The 20,008-nt window shown below is 37.2% G+C and overlaps 1 protein-coding gene across 3 annotated transcripts in view; it reads left to right on the top strand.

The window, feature by feature from the left end:
• The window catches only part of NELL2 (neural EGFL like 2), a 383,690-nt gene that overhangs the window by 148,979 nt on the left and 214,703 nt on the right, over positions 1–20,008 (top strand). The window lies entirely within an intron of this gene.

Below are 20,008 nucleotides of genomic sequence, written 5' to 3'. Positions count from 1 at the left end.
ATAGTAACCTATGCAAACCGAGTGTTATAAAGTTTGTAGAATATACGGACTACGTAAATGCAGACTAATCATCCATGTACATAGGAGGACAGAGAAGTAGGGGAGGGGATGGAAAGGGCGAGGGAAGGAGGGGAAAGAGAATGAATGTTTGCTTTTGCTAGGGCTTTTGTTCACCCTGCTCCATTTACCATTGCCATCTCCAACTCTGGTGAGGGTGATGAGTTATCAGGGAAAAATCAGGAAGTCGCTTTGTAGTCCATTGATTTAATTCCCTCAGGAGTTCATTTATATTCAATTTTATTAGACTTTACATTGAAGCCAATCCATTTCATGATCGTACATTAGCCTAGTCAAGTAAGTTTGGCTGAACCAGGAAGGACTGAATGCAATTTTCTTACACATGTCACAAGCTAATTTCCTTGGTGAGGAGTAATCTGAGTTCTTCCTTGAACTTGTCTTAGTCCCTAAAAGCTTGTGGTGATGTTCTGTAGTTTTCTTTGTACATAGTTGGAGGCAGGAGGGGGAATATTCCTAACATGACAATAACGGGAATCAGACTTTTTGCTTTAACTTCTTTTATTCTTCTTTCCACATTTATTTCTACGTTGTTACCCCTGAATATAATAGATTTGCATTAAGTGATGTCAATTTTATTAGAGACAGGCTGATTGGAATAATGGACCATCATGATAGATGCATTAGTCAGAAGTAGTGAATTTCAATTCTGATTTTACCATTTGTCTCTTATTACCAACAGTAAGCTGCCTACTAAATCAGACAGTGCTTGAAATCTTCCCAACAACATGCATTTAGACTTAATGAAATGGTAAAATATTTTGAGATTTATTAATGCAGAGTACTCCTGGCAGACTTTGGTGTTAATGATTGAAAATCGATTGTGTTTGTCTCATATGTAGTAGTGAAAGATAAGTAATCAGTGAAGGGACCACAGCATCACTGAAGAAATGCCAAAATAATTTATTTGACTCTTTCATTTTCTATCATTAAAAGTATTAAGGATAAAGTGACTTTGTCTTTCTGCTTATATTCAGTGATATGAGTGCCATGGAATACAGAGGTTTTGTGCCTGTATTTGTTTGTAGTTAGAGTATTCGAAGTGCTTCTAATTCTGATGAATTCAGCGTTTTACAAGAGCCAGCAAGAAATTTTCTGTAAACACCTACAGAATTTTTTTTCCCTAAGGGAAATAAGAATTTAGTTCATATGGTAAATATTCCTAAAGATTATTTGGGAATGTGTCTCCCCATGCACAATTTAAAAGCTAGTCAGTAAAAAATACTTCAGGAAATATGCTTCTGAAAAGTTTGCAAAAATTTGTTTTATAAAAGAAAAAAATAACATCTAAAATAAATTTAATAATCATTAACTGTCTTGTTTAGATTGTTCAGATTTTCATATGTGCTGAGAGAAGCAAATAGCTATGAGAGAGGGGAGGGGGGAGAAAGAGAGAGAAAAAGAGAGTCTCACTGTTTCATGTGAGGGGAAGGAAACATCTCATTTTCTTATGTACATTTTCTCAGTATTATCATTGCTCTATTTTATGAGAACTTCATTTCAGTGGAGTATAAATTAAGCTGTGTGGTTTTTATTTTTAAAAAGAGAAACCGAAGCCTTCCTCTTATACCCTGCACTCATCCTGTCTTTGCAGCTCTTGCTCGATAGCCTTTGTAATGACATAAAATTAACAAAATATATTCTTTACTGAGAACTGCTTAAAGAGATTAATCACTTGTTTCTAAAGTCCTTGGAAGGGAAAACGCATAACCCAACTGCTGAATTTTACTCTGCCAAGATTGAAATGAACAAAAGAAGTGCGTGTGGCAAGTCGGTTTTTGGTGTTCTTTATTCAATGCTTTCAGGCTTGCTTCGGCAGAGTTTTGTGCAACTCTGAGCAGCCCTGTTTTGCAGTCTGCTTTATATTTTCCCTCTGTAACTTCAGCTTTAGCTCTTTATCCAAATATAAATACTGGTGAATAGTAAGAAGGTTGTTGTTCTGGGAAAGAAGTCAGAGAGAACCAAGCCTGTTACTTTCCTTTATTTGAATCTACGAAGGGAAAGTGCTGGAAGGAGGGGCTAAGCCTCTTCCTGCCCCCACCCTTGAGCTATTGTGGTGGAGTTAAACTGAAACAGAAGTTCTAAAGGCAGAAATGCCAACACTAAATAATTAAGGCAGCGATAATCACAGCGCAATGAAGTCATCTCACTTCCATTGGTTGTTCCTCATTTGAGCTTCACAACAACTGTATGAGGCAGGCATTGCTTCCATCTTCCTAATACCAGTGAGTGCACGACTTTTCCAGAACACACAATTGATTAGAAGTCCCAGAGAAGTTCCATTTAGAAGTGCTGTGCTTTTCAAGCCTGCTTCCTTCTTTAAGACCATCTGCGACAATTAATCTAAGTAATCTACTTTTATCCGCTGGTAACTCAGCTTGCCATGCAAAACCATTGAGTATCCTGGCTGAGTCTAGGCTGCTTGCAAAGTAAGCAGGATTTGCCTTTCTCCCTCTCTTCTCCCCTTGCAGACACCATCCCTGCATCCTTTACCCCAGTCACAGGCTTTCAACTAGTCAACAATGAGACTGACGGACACAGATGCAAGTTAACTCTAGAAAATGCAAAGTATAAATATTGTGGGTGACTTTAACTCTGAAATAGGATGAGGTCCAACTAATTGAAGTATGTAAAATCTCCGTCTAAGTTAAAAAAACAGTTGTCAGAAAATAATTGACGTAAGTTATAGCAAACAGAAAGTTACAGAAAGTCAACTGAAATAAAAAAAAATTCAGTAATCTGAACTAATACTATAAGGTCTTTTGCAGAAGAGGCTGTGTTTTAAACAACAATAACAAGGAAGGCCGATTTCCCCTCTTTTTCTAGAGCAGCACCACATATGGGAAATGTGAATGTGACCATCAAAATTGGCTGGTGCTTGTTCAGTAGCGATAGTTTTTTAAATTAGTACTGTCTCAGAGAGGCCAGATTTATATGAATAAATTAAAATCATCATTCCTTTGATTGAACAAAATCAGAGTTTCAATCCATAACATAGATGACATTTTCACATGCTCTGTGGTGATTAGACAACAGATTGTATTAAAGTTAATTTAAAAAGTCCTGTCAGCTTAGATAAAATGGAGTTCTTATACTGTCTTTGCATATTGAGTAGTTAAGTATGTGAGTAATAGAGTGAGATTTTCTGGGTTTGTATTCTGGCCCTAGCAGAATTAGCTGTGCAGTTTGGGTCAAGTTATCAAATCTCTCAGAGCCTCAGTTTCCTTATCTGTAAAAGGAAGAGAACAGTTATACCTATTTTATGGGGTTAGTATGAAATGTGAGGACTGAATAAGTAACACATATGTATAAAGTGGCTTAAAACCATGTCAGCTATTATTGTTTTGTTAAAAGAACTCTGTTTTTATTCATGAAAGTACAAAGAAGTGGAACCATCTCATTGAGTCATAGATATAAAGCTACACAGGACCTTAGAGATCTTCAAAACAGTCATTTGCTTTTGGGGAGGTAAGGCTTCATTATCTCTATATTACAGAGGAATAATGAAGCCAGGGGGACTAAATGACTTTTCTAAAATCACACAGTATATAATGCAAGGTAATTATTTTTTCCAAATTGTGTTCTGATGTATGAGATGTATGATGTACGCTTTTCAAGGCCACTCTCTTCCTCAGTATTTTGGATAGGTCTTGACCAAGGCTGATACTAAGAACCAATTTATCATGCATTTTGTATTCTTTTATGTCTGGCTTCTTCCATTCAAAATCCTGTTTGTGAGATCCATCTATATTTTTCCATGTAGATGTCAATTATTCATACTTATTGCTATATATATTCTAATTGCATTAATGTACCATGATCCAGTCTATTACTGAAGGACAGTTTGGGGCTATATAAATAGTCCTTCCAGGGGCACCTGGGTGGCTCAGTCGGTTGAACATTCGACTTCAGCTTAGGTCATGATTTTGCGGCTTGTGAGTTCGAGCCCCACGTCAAGCTCTGTGCTGACAGCTCAGAGCCTGGAGCCTGCTTCGGTTTCTATCTCCCTCTCTCTCTCTGCCCCTCCCCACTCGCACTCTGTCTCTCAAAAATAAGTAAACATTAAAAAAATAGTTAAAAAATACTTCTTCTATAAACATTCTTTACATGTTTTTTGGTGTTATGCATGCTTGATGGGTATATACCTGAGAGCTGTTTGTTCATAGGTTAAGACTGTTTTATCTAATGGTAAAACTGTTTTAACCTCTTGTAAAGTTGTTTTGACAAACCATTTTCTATAGTGGTTATACCAGTTTACTCTGCCGCCAATATATGAAAGTTCCCATTGTTGTACACCCATACCCACACTTGGCATTTTTTATCTTTTTTATTTTAAGCATTATGATAAATGATGTTGGTACATGATATTATATTGTAGTTTACATTTGCATTTCCCTGGGGCACCTTTGTGGCTCAGTCAGTTAAGTGTCTGACTTCAGCTCAGGTCATGATCTCATGGGTTGTGAGTTCAAACCCTGTGTCAGGCTCTGTGCTGACAGCTCAGAGACTGGAGCCTGCTTCAGATTCCGTGTCTCCATCTCTCTCTGTCTCTCCCCTGCTCACACTCTTTCTCTCTCTCCCTCAGAAATAAATTAAATGCTAAAAAAAGTTTTTTTTTAAATAGAAGAATAAATTTGCATTTCCCTGATGACTAATGAAGATGGTAAACTTTTCATATATTTATGGGTATTTTCATTAATTTAATTTAATTTTTAAATTTTCATTAATCTTAAATAATAGAAAAGTAGATTATATAATATGTGCATTTTCCAAAGAGACTAGTTTGGGAGATTTAACTCTTTTATGTTCACATTAGTGTGCAAATACGGATGATTCTAGCTCTGTCACTTAAACTGCATAGAAAAGTGGGGACAGAGATTAAGTGACTGCCACTTACGTAATTTGGAGATTTTTCAAAAATGGAGTGACAGTGCAATAAAACTGATTCAGAGACTTCTGAATATGTAAATATGGGGATGAGGAACAAAAACCAGTGGGATATAATTCACCAAGAGTTTCTTTGTTCTTGGAATAAAGAAAACAATTATATAATATATGTAGGTTACATTAAAAAAGAAAATCATTTTGGAGCAACACAACCAATAAACTTAGCTGTCTCTACAGTAATGCTGGAAGCATGGGAAATATGCAGTATGCACGTGAGATTCTCATGCATGAACACAGTTATAAATTAGTTGGCATTATGGAGACACAAGGGGCTACATGGCCAGAATGCCAGTGCTGACTGAGGCATTCCTCAATAATGTAAAAGATAGAAATAGCAATCAAAAGGACAATGTGTCGTTTTACTATCAGAGGCAGTATTTTTAGAAAGCTTTCTGAAAATCTGTAGTTATTAGAGAATATTATGTGACAGCGAACAATTGAATGAGCTGAAACCTTATGGTGTTGCAATAAATCATGTGTACAACCTTGGTGTACCTCTTGGGAGCTTAGCAGGGATAATCTAAAACTAGCCCCCTCAAGCAGAGGGCAGGGGGAGACTGAAGAAAGAGGCAGGCCACTCCAGGTTGGTAGGTGGAAGCTTTAATAATAGCAAAGGGAACTTAGAGATGAGGCTTGTCTTGGGTGGCAAGATGAATGGATTCCTGCAATTGCCCTCAAATCTTCAAAGTGTATAAAGAGGCCCTAATTGGATTCAGTCACGTATACAGTCCATAGTGCAGATGTTTTTAACCCCACATCATTATCTCCAGGCTAAGCCCTTGGATCATTTTGGGAGTGAGGAAGGTAAGCAGAATCCACGTTCCAAGGCAGGGGAGGAGGTGAGGATCCTCCGAGTGCCTGGGTCCAGCTCCTGGGTCAATCAGTGGTCATGTTTTTTTGATGTTGTTCCCCAACATTTGGTTTGGATTCAGTCTCTTCTCCCCTAAATTAACTTAATTTAGCATTTAAAGTAATATTGGCTAAGTTGTAGAATTAATATACTATAAATTAGTATACTATAAATATACTCTAAATCTATATGCATATGTGAAAAAAGGGCAAGAAAATAGTCCACTTATGCCTTACTTATTCAAGGTAATTAAGCTTATGGTAAGGAATATCTTCACTAAAGACAAATCAACTACGTTTTATTAAAGAGAGTTCCTCAAGGTAATCCTGTGGGCTTCCTAAACACTACAATTAATTTTTGCTAATACTTTTTCATAAACTCTTCAAAAATGCAGTTGGTCATGCTATCTTTCAATATCTTGATAAATGTCAAATCAGTGGAAAAATACTGAACTGGCAATTTATCAATAAGCAAGAATAATTAACAATATAGCTTTCAGATTAATGACTATAGGAGACATTGCATGATACATTTTAATGACCTTTAGAAAAACAAAAAAATGACTGTTAGTAGTCAGCTTGTATCAGAGCTGGGATGCCAGGAAAAGGCAGAGCTGAATCAGAGGATGATGACAGTGTCACAGTGATTTAGTTGCTGTGTCTTCTACTCCACAGTCCAAAGTAGTATAAAGTTATCTGACTCTATCATTCTTCATAATCCTAGTATAGCATTTTTAACGTTTTAACCTAAAAATAATGCATGCATACAATAAATATTCAATCCATCCAAAAAGATATAAAATAAAACATAAAAATCTCCCTTTTTCTTCCTCCTCTCGCAAACTTTTAGTCCTTGTGTATCCTTCCAGATGATTCTCAGTGCACCCACTCACATATGAATGTGTAGGCTTTTCATATACGGTAAATGATATCACACATTTTCCTGGACTTTATCCTGGAGATTTTTGCATATCAACTAACTTTTTAAATGGCTGAATATTACTCCAATGTATGGCTTATTATAATTTTATTTTTTCTCCATCACAGGATATTTTAGTTTGTTGTTTTTCTTATTAAAAATGATATTGCAGGATGTCATTTATAAATAGTCTCGGTGCATTTAAAAACTGTTTATTTATGTATTTTGAGAGAGAGAGGGAAAGCATGAGCTGGGGAGGGGCAGAGAGGGAGAGGAAGAGAGAAATTCCCAAGCAGACTCCACTCTTGCATGGAGCCCAGTGTGGGGCTCAATCTCACAACTGTGAGATGGTGACCTGAGCCGAAATCAAGAGTCGGACACTTAACCCACTGATCCACCCAGATACCCCAGTCTTGGTGCATTTTTATGTGGTCTTACCTACTGGGAGAATTGCTAATGATGGAATTGCTGGGTCAAAGATTATGGCACTTTTAAATATTGCCAAGTTTGCCAAATTACTCCACAAAAAGCTGGTTCCCCCTTCCACGAGGAGCACTAGGTGGCAGTGCTGAGGGAAACCTGAAAACATTTGTCTCTTCAGTGTCAGTAGGTCTTTAAAAGGGCATCAGGATGGCTTTTTTTCTCTTTATGCAGCAACCTTGACAAGGTAATATCAATTCATGGGAGATCCTTTAATGAGAGATAGATGGTCTATGGCAGGCTGAACTTGCTTGTTTTACTGCAATGTTGTCTAGTATGAGTTTGTACGAGATTATCCTTAAAATTAATTGCTGTTCTGTATCTTCAGTAAATTCCATAGATGGCAAAGAATATACTGAATCTATTTTTTTTCTGAAATGAGCATTGTTTTCCAGAAGACATAACACTGGGTGCTGCCCTCTGATTCTGAGGCATTATGCTGTGCCTATTTAATCATCTTTTATTTTAAAATAATAGAGAGTATTCAGCCTCTAGTTCTTCACTTTGAATTGTAATTTCTCTTCATTAAGATTCTTGAATAAATGTATTTTGTGGATTTTTGTTATTTTTCATGCTCCATTACATTTTCTCAAAAGAATTTCTCTGCGCATCTAATGACATTGCTTAAATGGCCTAAAACTCTTCAGAAAAAAGCTTTATGCAAATCTGTCCGTAATAGTAATTAAATCATGCTGTCTAACACAACTCTAGGAAACTGAAAGTGTGACTCTTTAGGTGATCAGGAGGCTAGTCTTCCTTAGTGGTGTAAGGCTTTGAAACAAGTGAGGAGATTTCAGATTTATAGCAAAGCAAAAGAGTGATAATCTAGATATCATTCATATGAGACTCAATTTAAAAGAGAAGAAAAACACTTATGTTAGGCAGAAAAATACAGCTTCTTATCTGAAGTGTTGTTAGGTAATTGTTTTAAAAATGGGCTTATTTTCTCCTCAATAGAGATCATACAAAATGGCATTTTGAAATCAGAATAGGAAAAATAAGATATGTGCCATTTAAAGCAGCTTACAAGTTGATTTTGGCAATTATGTAGAAAGTAGAAACTCGGGTAGAACCATTGCATAATAAAAGTAAGTGCACATCACAGTGCCCATTGCATAAGAAAGTTACAACACCTACCATCCTAGCAAAACGTATAAAATGGTAACTTGGCTACACTGGACTCCCTGCTGGATGCCTTGAATACTTTGTGTGGCCTGTGTTGTCCAGAATATATTTACGGACTGTATAAAATTAGCATAGATTAAAAATTAAATGAAGAAAACACAATGATATAGGAGTTCAGTGTGAGGAAGGGTCAGAAAGGAATTTTCTTTCTCAGTTTAGAGACGGTTTTGTGATAGAGTGCAATTCAGGCACATTTCATTGTGGGCAAAAGCTGGCCCCAAATTCAAAACTATTTAACTAGAAAAAAGGCACATGAAATCACATGAAATTGCTGTAAGAAATTGTTCTGGAGTTAGAGGCTGTAGGAATGGGACTGCATCCAACTCAGGAACGTTGGGCTTGTGAAATATCTGTTTGTAGGAATGGCTGCTGTAATTCCATGGCTTGCTCCTCGAATATTCTACCCACGTTATGTACTAGAGTCTTTGCCTAGGTCTTGCTTTTAAATGGTAGCAGCTCCTACCCACACCCTCTTCACCCCAGTTACCGAAACTGTTGCCTCTACTGGGGAACTGGCTACTTGGTCTCTGGAGTTTTGGCCTAAGCCGTAAGGCCATACAAATATTTTTAGGATTTGGAGTTCAGATCTTGGGCTTACTGTTTGTTTTAGACTTCAGTTATACTGATAGTGTAAAAAGAAAATTCTGGGCTGGCTGGCTTCAGAATGGCCCTCACTTATAAATACTTTTTCAAGTTGTAAAGAGATATCTCACGACACTTGTGCAACAAACTCAGCAACCGAGGAGAGAGAATGTTAAGTCCAAACACCATAATATATAACACACACATGGAATATTTATCCTTTTAACCGTTGGGAAGTGACCCCAATGATCCATGACACATACATTGATAATTTTACTGAGACTTGAATTTTTTGTCCAACAAATTATGAGGCCTGCGTGCAGGAGCACATCACTTAGCTCAGTGCTTCTCGGATTTTAATGGGAATATGAATCACCCAGGGATCTTGTTAAAATGAAAATTATGATTCAGTGGTTCTGGGGTGGAGCCTGAGAGTTTGCATTTCTGATCAGCACTCTGGTGATGGTCACCCTGCTGGGACATGAAACATACTTTAATTAGCAAAGACTTAGCTAGTGGGTGTGTTGTCCTTGCCCATTTTCTCCACGGAGCTTCCTCTTCCTCTCCTGAATCTCGAGTGTGCAGTAAGGCCACAGAACACCCGCTTTAGGGTTTATGTTTTAAGCCAGCATTTATTAAGTATATTCTGAGTGCAAGAACTTGCCATGGATTATTTCTCTTGCTTGTTGTGAAGATGCGGAAACCATAGCTTGGGGAGGCTCCTTCACTTGCCTGAGATAACGTAGTCAGTGGAGTGGGAACACCACACTCTGAACACATGTTGTGTTTTTCATATACTGCCTCATGTGATGTGTGACGTATCTCATTAGCAGAAGTAGAAGATGAGTTTGAATGGAGAAATGAACAATTCATGATGTTCCGGAGACAGCGCTAATCACATGTTCGAAGGATACATAAATTCCTAGGAAATACACTTTTAGGATTAGTATTACTATTTCTATACGCAGTAAGAAGGGGAATAAAACTGTAAATTAGTACACATTACTAAAATGAAGTGTCTGTGTCATTCTAGGAAGCACGACCTTTCATTACTTTTTTGGGGCCCCTATATGGAACAGAAACCGTTGATTTTGATGGTTCAGGAAAAGAAATCTCAAAAGCGAATATCTTCTGATTGGATTTTTATTTGAAGAAAGAACAAGAAAATCTTATTGAATTAGAACTTAAAAACATGTTAACTAGAATTCTTCAAAGTCAGTGATCATGGTGAATGCTTCCTCCTTGGTCCCCAAATCTTTTTTTTTTTTTTTTGACGGTTTTGCATTTTCATTAGATGAGGTCTCTTTCTAAATGGGCTTGGTGGAATAATTCACATCAGTCTGCTTTCCTAGGCTCTTAGTAGCTTGCTTTTGTCTCATAAGATATATCGTTTTAGTTTATGCCAGGTGGCTCTGCTGAGATGGATTGTGCTGTCTCAGTGTTAAATTAAACTGTTCTCATCCAACTTGTAACTATGCATGTCCCACATACATTGATGTCTGGTTTTTTTATTGTAGGTCCTGTAAGTGGAAGAAGATTAATAAAAGCAACCCAGTACTAGAAAAGTTTAGGACAACACATTTTCCACAAGCTTAAATTCCCTTTCCTCCTTTGCAGAAGTTCTCCCATTAATCCGTGTCTTTAGAGTTGTGCCCTGTGCCTCTTGATTCCTGAGTTTATTTCAGAGATGGTGATCTGGGAGGAGTTAGTGAGCCTGTACAAATGTACCTGGCGATGCTGAAACCCAGTGTGTGCGGATATTCTCTCAGTTTTTATTCAACCAGTCAAGTCTTTTTGGCCAATTTCAGGTCCCCATAACATATGATAGCATTATTTGTAAGAAGGCCCAAAACACAAACTCTTTTTTTTTTTTTTTTTGCCTGAGTTGTTATTGTTACATTTGGGAAGCTAATTCTTTCTTATGCTTGGAGGAAGAGGGGGAAAAATGCAGAGGGTAACACATTCTTTTCATATTATTTTGTGGGTAAACATTATGTTTTTAAACCAATAAAAAACTGAACTTTTCTGATCACAAATTAAGTCAGTGCACAGCAGACAGTATTACGAATTTCCCATTTGTGTTTATGCGTGGAGTCTACCTCCAGAATTTCTCAGGCCCTGAATCTCAGAAAGGTCACTTTTATTTGTTGGTTGAAAAGAAGGGAGGGGGTCGGCTAGTATAGAACAAGATGGACATTGTACTTGTTCACTGATTGATTTCATCTCTTCATGTCCCTGCAGCCCATGATTCCTAAGTGGTCAAGGACCTGGAGCTGGGGGAGACAGTCAATGAATGTGAAGTAGAATGTAAGAATTGGATTAACTGTCCTGGCTGAGTTTGCCACATGCCCAGGAATGAATTTAGGAGTTAGATAGCTTGGAATAATTCTAGAAATAGTAGTGGGGGGGGGGGTGGTGATTGTTCTATGCATATGGAATTAAAGGTGAAATGGTATCCTACCATTGAGTCTCTTTTCCATAATTTTTATGCATGTGGAAAATAATTATTAAGCACCTTCTATGAATTAGTCTTTGCTAGACACTGGGGTTACAGTGATGAACAAAATAAGATTGCTCTCTATCCTTGAAGATGTGATGATCAGGTTGGGAGATAGACATGAATCATACAATGATCAAATGTGCAATGCAGTGTTGTAGCAGTGCGTTATTGGTAAAGTGTCTGTAATAAGTGAAATTTGCCTAGCAAGGAGTTCAGGGAAGGCATCCTTCAGAAAATGATGTTGCAGTTGAGATCTGATGAACGAATAGCATTACACTAGTGAAGAGAAGAATGTTCAGGCTGAGAAAATGTAATATACAAGCGCTCAAGTATAAGGAGATAGGATATTGTATAAAGGAGGCCAGTGTTGCTGATGTGCGGAGAACATGATGTGAAATGCAGCTGGAGAGGTAAGAGTTTTACTTTTTATTTTTACCCTAAGGGCATTAGGATGCAAGTTACATATTTTAAACAAGGCAGGTCTATTTTTGTAATTCTCCAAAACAAGAAATGATGATAGCTTCAATAGGTAGTGGTGATAGGAAGTAGATTCTGTATATATTTTGAAGGTAGAGCCAATAGGACTTTCTGATAGCTTAATATGGGCATGAGTAAAGAGAAGAGTCAGGATGACTCCAAAGGTTTTGGATTGAGGAAGTAGAAGGATGAGGTTGCTATTAGCCACGATGGGGAAGGCTGCTAATCTGGCTGGATGTGGGAGTAAAGATAAAGAGTTCAGTTTAGGTATGTTCTGTTTAAGAGGTGTGTTAACCCCTTAAATGGAAATGCAGAGCAAGCAATTGTACGTATGATTCTGGAGTCTGGGACAGAGGTAAGAAATAGAAGCAAAATTCCGGATTGCTGAAATTTTTTTTTTACGTGTTTGTTGGAAATTTGTATTTTTTAAATTAATTTTTCATGTATATCATCCACTTTAAAATTTAATTATTTTTGCTTCTTGGTTTGTGAGAGCTCATTTTGTAATAAAAATCATCTATTATGTATGTTACAAATATATTTTTATAATGTTGCTTCTTTTATTTAGTGTTTTTCAACATAAAGATTTAAGATTTTATGTAATTGGATTTTCTGCGCATGCTAAAAAAAAGCCTTTTTTATTTATAAAAATATTTACCTCCTAACCTCCGAATGGCCCGTGTTTTTTCATTTTAAATTTAAATAAGCTGGGGTTTATTTTTGTGTACATGAGATAATAATTCTTGTTAAGTTTTTTTTTGTTTGTCAAACAAGTTAGCTAATAATTCCAGTAGTATTTGTTGACAATCTTTTGTTCACCGATTAACTCTCTACTTTATCTTATGTTAAATACTTACATGTATTTGAACTAATTTCTAGGATTTCTATTATTCTCTATTAATCTGTCTCTTACGGTACTTATTCTATAGCATTTTAATTGTTGTAGCTTTCTAGTAGAAGAGTTATTATCTTGGAAAACAAATCTACCATGATCTACCACTCTTCTTTTTAAAAATATTCTTGGGTTGTTTTCTCTCGTTTATGCTTCTAGATGATTTTTATATACCAGGAGAATTATCTGTCCCTAAATGGTTTTAAATGCCCAGGCATATGTGTGTATGATTCTGGTAACTTTTTTGAGATAACTCTTTGATGGGTACCACAGAAAACGTTTTGGTAGTTATTCTTGTTTGTTATTTTGTATGTATGACTGAAAGCAATCTCATGGTTTAAGGTTTGAAATATTTCAGAGGTGGAGTAATTTTGGGTATTGACAAGCTCAAGGGTATGGGTATGGGTATGGGTATGGGTATGGGTATGGATACTTACGTGATGAGGGCATGAAATTCACTGGATACAAGGAGGCAAGCAAACTCAGATTTTAGGTGTTGAACAAGTATTCCAAAGGCCAAAATTTCCCAAGACAGATTGGAGAGGAAGACTGTTTTTAGGTTTCAAAGTTGGGGACTATCATAGATAGGTGATATTAATGAGAAGAGGGACTAGGGGTCAGAAGAGATGTTGGCTGGTTGGAAATTTGGTCTGGATTCACTTGGGAAATTTTTGAGAAGGCTTGATCTGGTTAGTCTAATCTTGGCTGGGCTTGCTTATGCATCTGTAGTTAGCTGGTCCGTTAGCTCAGCTGGTTTGTTTGTGGTGGCATTACTTTTATGGCTGGGATAACTGGAGCATCTTTCCATGTCTTCTTTCAACTGAGCAGGTTAGCCCAGGATTGTTCATATGACAGTTGTAGATTTCTAAGAAAGTCCAAACTTGCAAAGCCTCTTGAGACCTAGGCTAGGAACTCAGTTGGACCTTATTACTTCTATCGTGTTCTGTTGGCAAGTCAAGTCACAAGGCCAGTACACATGATGGAGGACCTGTCAAATCACACAGAAAGGGGGCATAGATTGAGGGATGCAGAATCTGTAACTGTTTCTTCAATCTTCAACGCCCTGGGAGGATGATTGAAGGTGAAGGAAATCCAGAGAGATATGAAGATAAAAGCAGGAGAGATGTGTCTGGTTTTGCTGCTTTCAAACTGGGGGATTATGGTCAAGAATGACAGGAAATGAAGTATGATTGTCTTCACTGAATTAAGGGCCTGATTGTTACTCTGGCACTGACTTTCAGCGTTTGTGAAGCCTGAATTCTAAGGTGGTCTCAAGAGCTTGGTGAAACTAGTGGTCAGTTGCCATGTGCAAGGCCATCACTAGTGGAGAAAATAGATGGCATGTGAGATGGCATGAAGTTTTACCTTTTGGGCAGTGGTTCAAATAGAACAGAATAGAAATGTGGTATGGTACCTTTAAAGAATATTAGACCAGAAAGGCAGGGATCATAAACGGTTAACTCGAGCCAGTGTCAAGGTGGAAATAACAGTGGTCCTAGGTGAGTGATAAGGAGTGAGGCTTCTAACCCAGGGTCACGTAATTCAATGAACTGAATTATTCCATTTCACATAAGGCAGGGTTCAGTTGTCATTTAAATCTGTATCTCCATCATGTGGCACCATATCTAGTGCATTGTAGATGTTTGATAAATGTTTGTTGCATTATTTATTGAATGAGGTGTTCCCTATTTTGGCCCCCTTTCCAAGAATTTTTGTTGTACTCCATCTCTTCTATACATATTTAGTTTAGATTATTATGATTTATAAATTTAGATTACTATGCTGAGGCCTCATCTACAAAAGCAATAATTGATTGTATTTTTATTCACTGGATCAAGTTTATTCATTTTCTATTTTGAAGTGGGGCTTTAATAAAGCAGAGTAACAGGGGGTTATGTGCACAGCAATTGACAAAGCTAATAGCATTCATCCCGAGAAGAATAGAAAGAATCATCTTTGCTACATTGTTTACTTTGTTGTGAATGTTGCAGACTTTCACTCAGGGCAAGTTCAAACTATTTTCTGATTTTGAAGACTTCGAGGATAAAAAATTTCCTAAATAATCCAGTTATCACAGATAACATGTCAGGAAACTAAAAAACATTGAACTGGGATAGTCTCTTTAGCTTGTGCAAAAAACAGCGATGAGTTTCTATATATGCAGTATTAATGTTGGGTCTCTATCAAAAGAGACCTTTCTATACATGAAATAAAATATATTCTACCAAATAAACAAAGCATAATAATGATTTTTTTCAAGTTTCACTATTTTAAAAAATACCACCATAATTCTTATATCAGTTTGAGTCTAATAAATAGGAATTTATAGGTCAAACATTGTACAAAATCTGTACTATTTTGACATATGTTGCTGAATTGTTCTCAAAGGCTTTATCTACTTACATTTCAGTAATACATGAGAAAATAAGCCTGATTCTATACACCTCTTGAGCACAAGATATCATTAAAAAGAAAATGTTCATTAATATGATGTATGGTATGTGGATCTTGCCCAGTGTGACTTGAGTATAGTGAATGGGTGTGAGGCTGTAAGTAGAGAATTTGGGGATGAAAGTGATGAAGGAAGCAGTGGCCAGATAATGCATGGCCTTTCTAGCGATTTGAAAGACCTTGATGTTTATCATGAAAGCATTAGGAAGCATTTGAAGGGTTTTAAACAGCAGTAAAATGTGATGAAGTATTATATTTTAGAGAGATGACTTTGCAGCAGTATGAGAATCTGATTGAAGGGAGTAGGAGGGGATGTGGGGGACATTAGTTAGGAAACATTAACACTAGTCCAGTTGAGAGGGGCTGCAGTCTGGGGTAGGATAATGGTTGTGGAATTGGAAAGAAGTGAATGGATTTGAATATGTAGGAAGTAGAATAGATTGCTTACAGTGATTAAATTTCAGGGAATGAGGGAGAGAGATGTATTATGGATGCATTTCATATCTCAGACTTGCGCATGCGGTAGATGGTTTGATGCTTACTGAAGGAGAGAGCACTGGATTACGAGCAGGCTTGGGAGGAGTGGATGAGCTCAGTTTTGGTCACATTGAGTTTGAGATGCCCATGGATGTTTACAAACATTGAAGTGTAATGTATAAATCTGAGGTTTAGAAGGAATTTCTGAGTGGGAGATGTGAAGATGAGAGTCATCCATATGTAGATGATCACTGAAGCCCTGGGAATGGTTAGCATCACTATGGGAGAGAATATAGGGAGGGGAAATGAGGGGAAATGAGACCAATTCTTAAGTCATTCTAATATTTAAAAATCTATGAGAGGTGGATGAGCTTGTAAAATAGTCTGAGTTGCCAGAGACTGACATGGAAAATCAGAATTATTTTGTACCATGGAAACTAAGGGAAGAATGTTTTAGGAAGGAGGCAGTGATACATGATAACAGAAAGTGCTGAGAGGACAGGAACAATGCTATTTAACATTTTTCATCAGATTCAAAATGGGGGGGGGGGAACTGGGTGGCTCAGTCGGTGAAGCTTTTGACTCTTGGTTTCAGCTCAAGTCTTGTTCTGGCAGTTTGAGGTTCCAAGCCCGTCATCAGGCTCTGTGCTGACAGCATGGGGCCTGCTTGGGATTCTCTTACTCCTTCTGTCTCTCTCTGCCTCTCCCCTGCTCATGCACACGTGCACGCGCACACATGCTCTCTCTTTCTTTCAAAATAAATACTTAACATTTTAAAAATATGGAAGTGATTTTCTTAGTGAGGGCATTTTGGTGGATCAAACAGGAGGCCAAATTACAGATTTGTGGAGTGCAGGTAAGTATGTAAAAGAAAAAAAGGTTTCTATTAAGGAGGAATGAATAGAGTTGTGCCTGATTGGTCCACAGAGTAGGGAGGAGAAGAGATGTTTGACTTTTTGTTGAATTTAACTGCCTCAGGTGTTGTCAATAGTAAATCCTGATGCAGATACAGTGAGTTTACATTGCTTTTTATAGTATTTTTACATGTGTTCTGTAGCTAAGTGAACGGATTTTTTTTTTACTTTATTCTTTTCAATAGGTTGTTATTTGTATAATGGAAAGCCATTGATTTTGTACTTATTGTACAACTGAATTATTGGTTCAAATAGTTTCTCAGGGATTCTCTTTTTTTCCAGGTAGTCATTCATATCTTCCATAAATAGCGATAATTTTGTTTCCTTTCTGTATACGTCTAATCATGAATTCTAATAACAGTAATGACTCTGGAACTCCTTGTCATACATTGGCCCATGGTAAGGACTGTGGATTTTATTCTTAGAAAATATGTGCAGTAGTGTAAGTAAAAAGTAATGGAACTTAAACGAGAGTCAGTGGCAGTGAAAATGAAAGAAAAGGAATAGCTTTCATGATATAAAGCTTGGCTTTTGGCCGAATGTAGAGTCTGGGAAAAGAGGACTTCATTTAGGTGATAAACATGAGGAGACTGCCTCTGTGTTCACCTTTAAACAAGGGATTGTTTCCTTATGATAAGTGTTTGAAAAGATAACAATTGGGCCAAAGACTATTCATCATCTTAATACTTTTGCCACAAACTACTGGGCTGTGTCCAGTTATGCCAGCTATGTTAGCACAGTGCTTCACCAGCACCGGTAACATCATTTCAATTTTTGTTAGATCCATACAAGTAAAATGACACCTCATCGTTCCTTTATGAACCTAACTTGAGGTTTGACAAATATGTCGTTAAGTTTTCTCCTGGTATCATTTTAATATGTAAATACATAGGGGTTTGGGTTTGTCTTTGCATAGAGTGTGAGGCACGAATATGACTTTGCCCCTGCAAAGAGTGAATTTGTTTTTATAACCCTAGATCAATAGCATTTTGAAAGGGAAAAATGTGGCCTAGGAATTCCATGTGAAGGGAATAGCATTACGCCAAAATTTCTTCGCTAGAAATATTAATTCATTAGGAATAAATTTAAAACAAAAACTTTCATTAGGACTATCTTACATGTAAAGTCCTCGCCACGACATGTAAAGCCCTAAGCTAGCAATTGAAAACTGGCAGCCAGCAAGCCATTATAATAGTAGCTAATATTTACCGAATGCTGTAACAGCGCCTTGCATCAACCATTTAATATATACTTATTACATTCATTACCTTATTAAATCCCTGAGACAGTCCTGTGAGGTAAGTGTTAAAGTGTTAAAAGGTATGCACGCCACACAGCTGAGTCCTAGGCCACTCTTCATAGGGCATTTTGCCAACTTACTGACTGTTCCCTAAAAATACAGTATATTTTACCAACTCCATGTTTTGTTTTGATGTGTTTTGAGTCACATTGACAGAACTGTTAATGGTAAGTCAGAGAGGGAGAAAAGACTGGAAAGAAAACCAGTTAGAATTCATCCATCCATCCTCTATCCATTTAGTGAACAAATACCTGAGTACTTCCATGTTCTAGGCAGAGGTCTCAGGGCAGGGGACAAGGTAGGGAATAAAAGAGACTGAAATCACTGACTCTGTGGCTTGTGTGGGGGAGAAGGCAATAAACACAACGTAGATTATAATGATGGGAGGTTGAAAGTATCATGAAAAGCAAAAACAAAAACAAAAACAAAATGAAAGGAAAAGTACCATGAAGAACAGTTAAGAGAAAGGTATGGAACATGACGGGTCAAGGTGCTGGTCTCTCGAGGAGGTGGCATTCAAGCTGAGACCTGAATTCAGTGAAGGGACCAGCCATGTGGTTATTTCAGAGAAAGTGCATTCCCCGGGCTCTAGGGCAAGTTTGTGGTTGGCCCCCTGTATTTAATAGACTGCACAAAGCCCAGGGCATGTGGTGGAGGAGGTTGAGAGGTATGGTGGTAAACGAGCCCTGACTTACAAGAGCCTGAGGGACCTTGTGAGCCTTGGTAAGGACCTGGGGTCTTCTTCTCAGCCTGCTTAGTAATTTAGGGGATAGTAGGGAGGACTTAAGCCTGAGCAGTGGGGTTGGGTGGAGCAACAACGTGGCAGTGCCTGACTTGGCAACTGACTGTGGTTTGGAGGAGGGGGTCAGTGCCGCCAACGGCTGGAGGTACATTGAGGCTCAGTCAGGGTAACTAAGATTGATGATGCTGTGTAGGAGGGAAAAGATAATTTTCAGGAGAAGAGGATGTAGTCTCAAGGTAGGAAGTTGGAGAACAGAACCATTTCAGGAATGAAAAGTAGATGAGAAATGATTAGAGAAGTGGGAAAGAAACTAGGAGAGCTGGAAGTGCTGGGCGGAGTCACGGGGCACTTACTCTTCAGGACTTTCAGAGTTGAGACTCTGTTGGTCTCCTAAGAATGCCATTACATTTGTTGTTGTTGGGAAGCAAAAAGTGTAGTGTCGTGATAATTAAACTGCACCTGACGTTGGATCTGAAGTCTAGTCTGGTCACTTTTTGAGCATTGTGAACCTGGGTATGTCATTGAAGCTCACCTTAATTTCTTTGTTTGGCTATTTCTTTATTTGTTGTGAGCTTAAATGAGATACTGTATGTCAACTATACGGCTGGAACAAAATGAGCCCTTATTAAATGGTGCTGTTTTGATAATTATTAAATATTGTACTTGGTGATTATTTTAGATAATGAATGTGAAATAACCTTGTAAGTGTGAAAAAAACTAGGTGTGAGTTTTTAATAATGTCAATGAAACTGAGTTCTTAGTTTTTATTGCTTTCTAACTATAGTAGCTCCTATACTAATTTTATAATTTTAGACAATTATATAGTAGTTGATTTTTATAGAAATGCATAAAGCAAAATTATGATAATTTTTTTGCAAAAACTTTCAAATTGAAAGCTTAGATCATGCACCAATTGAAGCTCAGAATAATTTTGTAGTTTTATAGTAAAATTACAAGTATACATATTTCAAATCTTGATGAACTCCTCATTATTTTCACCTTAAATTTCAGTGAATTAAGGAAGACTTTACCTAAAGTTGAAGCAATAATGTTTTTATAATGTATATAGCTTTAGAATTATAGAATCAAAAGTAAATGTAGGAAAAATATGAAATGATGTCTTGGCCATAGATACAGATATTTAATCTTGTCAGTAGTTTCTGGTTTTGTGTTCTACAAATTTGTTTCTTGAAAACAAAATTGAAATTAAATATGTGT

This window comes from Acinonyx jubatus, chromosome B4 (assembly GCF_027475565.1).
Source record: "Acinonyx jubatus isolate Ajub_Pintada_27869175 chromosome B4, VMU_Ajub_asm_v1.0, whole genome shotgun sequence".
Classification (NCBI taxonomy): Eukaryota; Metazoa; Chordata; class Mammalia; order Carnivora; family Felidae; genus Acinonyx; species Acinonyx jubatus.
The sequence above is the reverse complement of the archived record's forward strand: the minus strand, read 5'-3'. Positions and strand labels throughout refer to the sequence as shown.